Source organism: Gossypium arboreum, chromosome 9 (assembly GCF_025698485.1).
Source record: "Gossypium arboreum isolate Shixiya-1 chromosome 9, ASM2569848v2, whole genome shotgun sequence".
NCBI lineage: Eukaryota > Viridiplantae > Streptophyta > Magnoliopsida > Malvales > Malvaceae > Gossypium > Gossypium arboreum.
The window spans coordinates 25,096,456-25,104,514 of NC_069078.1; the positions used below are offsets into that span (position 1 = coordinate 25,096,456).

At 37.6% G+C, this 8,059-nt stretch overlaps 1 non-coding gene across 1 annotated transcript; it reads right to left on the reverse strand.

Annotated features, from left to right (window-relative positions):
- Positions 1 to 547: 547 nt before the first annotated feature.
- On the reverse strand, positions 548 to 654 carry LOC128280970 (small nucleolar RNA R71). The gene has a single exon (XR_008271187.1). It is a non-coding gene; the product is annotated as a small nucleolar RNA R71 (small nucleolar RNA).
- Positions 655 to 8,059: the final 7,405 nt, after the last annotated feature.

The window sequence follows — 8,059 nt, forward strand, 5'->3', positions numbered from 1 at the left end:
GAGCATAGATCGGATTATCGATTTACTCCCTATTGACTCTAAAATTGAGTGAACTTTCAAACAAAGAAGACGAACAAAAAGCTCAAAGACAAGTCGAGATGGACTTTGGAATTCAGAAATCAAGACTAAGGTAATGAAGCTGGTCATTTACGAAATCCCATCCTCATTGCCGATGATAGGGATTGATGCATCAGACAATATGCGTGCCACTTTTCAATGAGTTAAATCCAGGAATTAGTGGCCAGATATTGAAGCAACCCAATTTAAATTGAAACCAGTGATGTTTCAAATGCTCCAAACGGTAGGCAAATTCAGTGGTATGCCCACGGACGATCCACATCTCTACCTTTGATTGTTTACGGAGGTGAGTGAGTCATTCAAGATAGCCGTTGTGACTGAAGACGCACTAAAGTTGAAGTTGTTTCCATACTCGTTGCGAGATCAAGCACGAGCATGGCTCATTTCATTGCCACCAAGTTCCATATCTACATGGAAAGAATTAGTAAAGAGATTTCTGGTTAAGTATTTCCCGCCTAGCAAAAATGCTAAGTTGAGGAATGGGATCACAACTTTCCAACAGTTGGATGATGAGTCTTTGTATGAGGCTTGGGAGTGATTCAAGGAGTTACTTCGTAAGTGTCCTCATCATGGGATTCCTCATTGTATCCAGTTGGAGACATTCTATAATGGTCTCAATGCACATACAAGATTGAAAGTAGATGCTTCTGCGAATGAGATCATCAAGAGGATCGTAATTAATAACTATCAATGGCCAAAAAACTGAACAACTTCAAAAAGACGTGTATCCGGAGTTCATGAAGTTGACGCCCTCACTTCGTTATCAGCTCATGTATAGTCTATTTCCTCTATGATAAAACAATTTACTGCTAATAGTGCTAATAATTTTGCAGCTTAGCCACCAAGTTCGTTTGAAGTAGTTTCCTGTGTGTACTGTGGGGAAGGTCATTTTTCTGAGAATTGTCCATCAAATCCTGAGTCAGTGTACTATGTGGAGAACCAACATCAAAATAGGAGTGGACAAGGACCCAAAACCAACTTCTACAATCCTTCATGGCATAATCATCCTAACTTTTCTTGGAGCAACCAAGGAAATGGACCGAACAACAACTTATTGCAGCATAGACCTAACCAATCTCAAGGGTTTAATCAGCAAGCTCCAAAACCACCTCAAGCTGAGGCATCAAATAGTTTGAAGAACTTGTTGAAAGCGTACATGGCAAAGAATGACGCTTTGATCCAAAGCCAAGCAGCAACATTGAAAAATTTGGAAAACCAAATGGGTCAGTTAGCTACGGAGTTCCGTAATAGACCGCAAGGTACCTTACCAAGCAATACTGAGAATCCAAGAAATTTGGGTAAAGAACATATCAAGGCAGTGGCATTGTGAAGTGGTAAAATTCTAGAACCCCAATTGATTGATGTCGACAATAAGCCCGTTGAGAAGAATCAACCAGCTATTGAAATTCCTATACCAAATGAGTCAGAATCTGTAAAGATTGACAACCTAAATCCTAACTTAATGAATTCAGATTCTTTAACATCTTCTTTGGATGCAGATTTACCTACTCAGAAGAGTCATCCAATTCAACTGAAAGTTCCATCACCTCCATATCCACAAAGATTGTAGCAATACAAGTAGAAATAAGAGGTGTAATTCAAGAAGTTTTTGGATGTTCTGAAGCAGTTACACATCAAGTGGTCGCTTTAGAACAAATTCCGAATTATGTGAAGTTTATGAAGGATGTAGTATCTAAGATGAAATGGTTGAATGAGTATGAGATTATTTCCTTGACAAAGGAGTGCAGTGCAATCTTGTAGAACAACCAAAATTGAAAGACCTAGGAAGCTTTATTATACCTGGTAACATTGGTGAATCTTACTGTGGTAAAACTTTGTGTGATTTAGGAGCGAGTATCAACTTGATGCCTAGGTATATTTTCAAGATGCTAGGGATAGGTGAAGTAAGACTTACAACTATCACACTTCAGCTAGTGGATCGATCTTGAGCATATCCCAAAGGAAAGATCAAGGATATTTTGGCAAGAGTCGATAAATTTATATTTCTTGCTGATTTCATTATCTTAGATTTTGAAGCAAATAAGGAAGTGTCGATCATCCTTGGGAGACCTTTCTTAGCCACGGAAAGAATGTTAATTGATGCACAGAAAGGTGAACTCACCATGCGAGTTCAAGACGATCAGATAACCTTTAACATTCTTAAAACGATGAAATTTCCTGATCCGATAGAAGAGTGTTCAGTTATGGAAGAGATATAAACCTTGGTTTCTATGGAAAGCAATTTTGAAGATCCATTGGGAAAAGCCTTAGATCTAAACTCTTTAGAGGATAAAGGAGGTAAAGAAAACATGGCTTTGATGGAAGCCAATCTAAGGAATTTTATTCAATCCACACGGTTTGAACCGTTGGAGTTAGAAGTCAGAGAATTTGTGCAACCCAAGTTGTCAATTGAAGAACCACCTAAACTCAAGCTAAAGGTACTTCCTTCCCATTTGAAATACGTTTATTTAGGTGACTGTTCCACTTTGTTGGTGATTATTTTAGCAGACTGTCAAAAGATCAAGAGGAACAACTAATTGTTGTTCTAAAGAAATTTAAGAAAGTAATTGGTTGGACCATAGTTAATATTCGAGGTATAAGCCCTACTTTTTGTATGCATAAAATTATTTTAGAAGAAGGTGAAAGAGCTCGAATTGATGGAAAAAGAAGGCTCAATCTTATTATAAAAGAAGTTGTGAGAAAGGAAGTGATCAAATGGTTAGATGTAGGAATCGTGTATCCTATTTCAGATAGGTCGTGGGTAAGTTCGGTGTAGTGTGTGTCGAAGAAAGGTGGAATCATGATTGTTGAAAATAAGCCTAATGAGTTGATTCCAACGAGAACCGTTACTAGTTGGAGAACCTGTATTGATTATAGAAAATTGAATAAAGCCACTCGGAAGGACCATTTTCCGTTGCCTTTTATGGATCAGATGTTAGATCAACTGGTAGGTAATGAATTCTATTGTTTTTTAGATGGCTATTTGGGATATAACCAAATAGTTGTAGCTTTGGAGTACCAACATAAACCAACCTTTACTTGTCCATACAGTACGTTTGATTTTAAGGAAATGCCATTGCAACATTTTAACGATGCATGCTGGTAATATTCACTGATAAGGTTGAAAATTTTGTTGAGGTTTTCATGGATGATTTTTCTATTTTTGGCAACACTTATGGTATTTGTTTGAGTAAATTGGCTAAGGTACTGAAGAGATGCGAAGAGACTAATCTTGTCCTTAATTGGGAAAAATGCCATTTTATGGTTAATGAAGGGATTGTCTTAAGGCATAAAATCTCAAAGAGAGGAGTTGAAGTCGATAAAGCAAAGGTGGACGTAATTGAAAGATTACTGGCCCCAATTAATGTGAAAGGATTCAGAAGTTTCTTAGGCCATGTCAGTTTTTATCGAAGGTTTATCAAAGATTTTTTGAAAATTTCTAAACTGTTGTGCTTTTTGTTAGAGAAAGATACAGTGTTTGATTTCAACAAAGCATGTTTGGAAGCTTTTGAAGATATGAAAAAATAGTTAATCTCAGCCCCAATAATCGTTACACCTAATTGGAGCTCCCCTTTTGAATTAATGTGTGATGCAAGTGATTATGCCGTTGGAGCTGTGATCGGTCAAAGAAGAAACAAAGTGTTTCACCCTATTTACTTTACAAGTAGAACTTTGACGAGAGCCCAACTCAATTATACGATAACTAAAAAGGAACTCATTGTTATAGTTTTTGCTTTTGAAAAATTATACGATAACCAAAGTTACAGTATTTATTGACCATGCAACTATTAAATACTTTCTCACAAAGAAAGATGTGAAATCGAGGCTAATTCGTTGGATACTTTTTCTCCAAGAATTTGACCTTGAGATCCAAGACAGAAAATGTGTCAAAAATCAAATAGTTGATCATTGTCGAGGTTGGAACAAGACGAGGTAACTAGATCATGTGTGCCTATCAATGCGAATTTCCCAAATGAACACTTATTTGAGGTAAGTCAAATTTATAAAACACCTTGGTTTGCTGATTTTTCTAATTATCTTGCATGTGGAATAATTCCTCGAGAAATGACATAACAATAAAGGAAAAAATTCCTTCATGATAGTCGGTATTATTTTTAGGAGGATCCATTTTTGTTTAAATAGTGTGCAGATAATATAATCCGAAAGTGTGTAGTTGAAAGTGAGATTGCTGAGATCTTGTATCATTGCCATTCATCTCCAAGTGGGGGACACTTTGGTGGTTCACGTACTACAGCAAAAATTTTGCAAGCAGGTTTTTTTTGGCCTAAACTATTTAAATGTGCTTATACTTATGTGAAGAACTGTGATAAATGCCAAAGGACCGAAAATATATCAAGGAGGAATGAGATACCCTTGACAAACATTTTGGAGATTGAATTATTCGACATATGGGGCATTGACTTCTTAGGCCCGTTTCCTTCTTCGTATGGGAACAAATACATCTTAGTTACTATGGACTATGTATCCAAGTGGGTTGAAGCTGAAGCATACCCTACAAATGATGCTAAGGTAGTCATGTGATTCCTACATAAGCATGTGTTTACACGATTTGGGACACCAAGAGCTATTATTAGTGATGAAGGTTCTCACTTTGTGAACAAATGGCTTAAGTGGTTGCTTGGAAAATATGATGTGAAGCACAAGATTGCTACTACCTATCACCCTTAGTCTAATAGGCAAGTTGAAAGAGTGAACTGTGAAATCAAAGGTATCCTTGAAAGGGTAGTATGCCTTAGCAGAAAAGATTGGTCTCGAAGGATTGATGATACATTATTGGCCTATCAAACAACATTTAAGACACTGTTAGGAATGACCCCTTACCAATTAGTCTTTGAAAATGCATGTCATTTTCCATTAGATTTGGAGAATAGAGCTCATTAGGCTTTGAAGTAGTTGAACTTTGATATTATTATCAAATATCATATCATTACAGTAAATGTCATTCATTAACATTCAATAAGAACTTAAATTGATCATGCAAAGCCTAACTCATGCAATTAGGACCAATCTGATAACATATAAAAGTTTTGAAAACTTAAAAAATTTTCAACTTTTAAAAGTTCACACGCAAGTGTGAACAGGCCGTGTGCCTCACATAGCCTTGGACACGCTTGTTTGTCTAAGCCATGGCAAAATAGGGCATACATATTGACTTATCCACTTGACCACAAGACACACCCGTGTTCCAGGCCGTGTGAAAATTAAGGAGGCTATTGACTTGGCCACACGATCGACCACAAGCCCGTGTGCCACACATGACCAGTAGACACGCCCGTGTGTCTAGGCCGTGTCAAAACTGAAAGGCATACTGACTTTAATTCGTAGGGTACCCTAGGGGACACACGGCCGTGTAACATGACCGTGTGACGCACACGGCTGAGACACACGCCCGTGTCTCTGCCCGTGTGGAAAAAAATAGGCCATTTGAATAGCCAATTTGCCACCCCAATTTGGGTCAACCTACAAGCACCAAACCAAGCATATATGTACAATCATTTCAGCCAATATCTATACCAAACCATACATAATTCATACTATAACATTACCAATTATTTTAAATCTCAATTCTCAATCAATTTATACCAAAACTTAAACTAAAATCATACCTAAATATATGATCAATACATCATTCAATCAAATGCTCAAAACTTACCAAAACTTCTCAACATTGGCCATTTCTTTTAGCCAACTAAAACAAACCACAATTTCACATTAGCATCATATATCATATACCATTATCGATGTAACACCCCAAACCTGACCCAGAAGTTAGGCATGAATCTGGCGAGTCACATTGAAGTGTTTTTCAAAACCCATGTTCTCATTGAAAACCCTTCTTACTGCTCAAAACCTCTGGCCATTTTAAAACTTGTGAAACGTTAATTCTCTTAAAACCTTATTTTCTGCAGAAGCTTACTTTTAAACATTTGCGGAAACGTGATATTTTGAAAACCAGTTGTTGTTTTGGAAAACCGTGCCCTACTTCTAACAGATATTAAGCATACTAAATAAATTTCTCAAATAAAAAGTTAAGAAAATAAAGAGGCCTTAATACAACCCAAATAAAAAACCAAAGTGCTTAACTAAATAAATGAAATAGAAAAACATATGTAGTTGTGTGGTCATCTCCGAGTCCCTCTGCGACACCAATCCACCTAACGCTGGGGATTACCTGCACAGTTAATAAATGGGGTGAGTTTACGAAAACTCAGTGTGTAATCCCCTTACTAGAGTAATAGTCGAGAATGCAGACATAATTGAGAATCGATGCAGGCGAAGCCCATTACTGATAATAATGCAGTCCGATTCAGAGCATATGTGGGCCAAAGCTCGTTACAATATCATTTGGGTCATAGCCCATAACAGAATCAATTGGACCTAGCCCATCTTAGCCTTAGTTGGGCCGAAGCCCACATCACAATAATATGACACTAATATCATACATGCAATGCTGTGCAACCCACCACAGTAATCCAACCACTACACACCAACTCCGTCCCCTGGTACACATCATGTGGGGATATAAATATCGACCTACCCATCCGATACACATCAATGCTAGCCTGGTTCCGGTACTACCTTCATTGCAGCAAGCTGCTAATCAAGTATTAGGCTTAATAGCCATCGGTGGATCCACAGTCGTCAAGCAACCATGCGATTCTCATATACTTCCTCCGTTCCATAATTCCCAACCCATGCAATATGTCGTGTATGTCATGCTCAATCATCACACGTGTATGCAGAATGGCCATACTCAGTAATAGTATTTTAAACATATATTAAGAGCATATCAGTCATACAGCCACAATCAAGTCAATTAAAATGCAGTCATACATATATAATCAAATCAATCAAATTTGAAGTCTAAGTCAGTCATTTACCCTCAAGGGAAAAACAGTCATTTTACACTACAAGGGTATTTGATTAATTTTACACTACAAGGGTATTTCGATAATTTTACAAATCGGGGGTGTTTCAGTAATTTTAAAAATCAAAGGTATCTCAATAATTTTACAAATCGAGAGTATTTCGGTAATTTTACAAATCGAGGATATTTCGGTAATTTTACAAATCAAGGGTGTTTCAGTAATTTTACAAATCGAGGGTATTTTAGTAATTTTTTAATCAAGGGTATTTCGATAATTTTACAAATCAAGGGTATTTCAATAATTTTGTAAACCGAGGGTATTTCGGTAATTTTATAGACTAGGGGTATTTCGGTAATTTTTCAAACTAGGGGTACTTCGGTAATTTCTCTTTATTATGGGTTTATTACTTACCTTGGCCCGTGAACAAGTCATCGTTGGCTAAAGTGAACAGATACTATGCACCAGGTAGGATTCTAGAGAAGAGGATGTGAGTCATTAAGACCGCTTAAGTACCAAGCTCTCCCTAGATCCAATCTTAGACATACATATACTCATTGCTACACTTTAACCCTATGACACGTCCACGGTTGCGATGAATTAATTATTTAAGTTTTATGTCTGCTTGAGTAGTTACCAAAAACTAGGTCCACAACCCTTTTACTAGACACTAACAGATCCACAGTTATTCATTTGGCCCCTTTAGGCCCAATCTCGTTCACATGGCCCATCAGGCCCAATCACATTCATATGGCACATCAGGCCCAATCACATTCATATGGCCCATCAAGCCCAACTAGTTCCCATCGAACAATTAGATTTACACAAGTAGGCCCACAGGCCCATCGAGGCCCAAAACAGCCCCACTACACAAGAGCACTCGTGGCGGCTTTTAGCTTTTGCTGATTTCTAACAAAGAAGGGTGTGAATACACACCTATTTATGAGAACGCACCGAAGACCACGATCACCAACCTTGGCACATCCTGCATTGGGTCTTAATCACCTCTTTCTTTTTCCCCCACTCATCTGGTTCGCTCTATTTAAAGCTAGCTTCTCACCAATTCCCATGTTAGCTTCCCGATGTGGGATTAC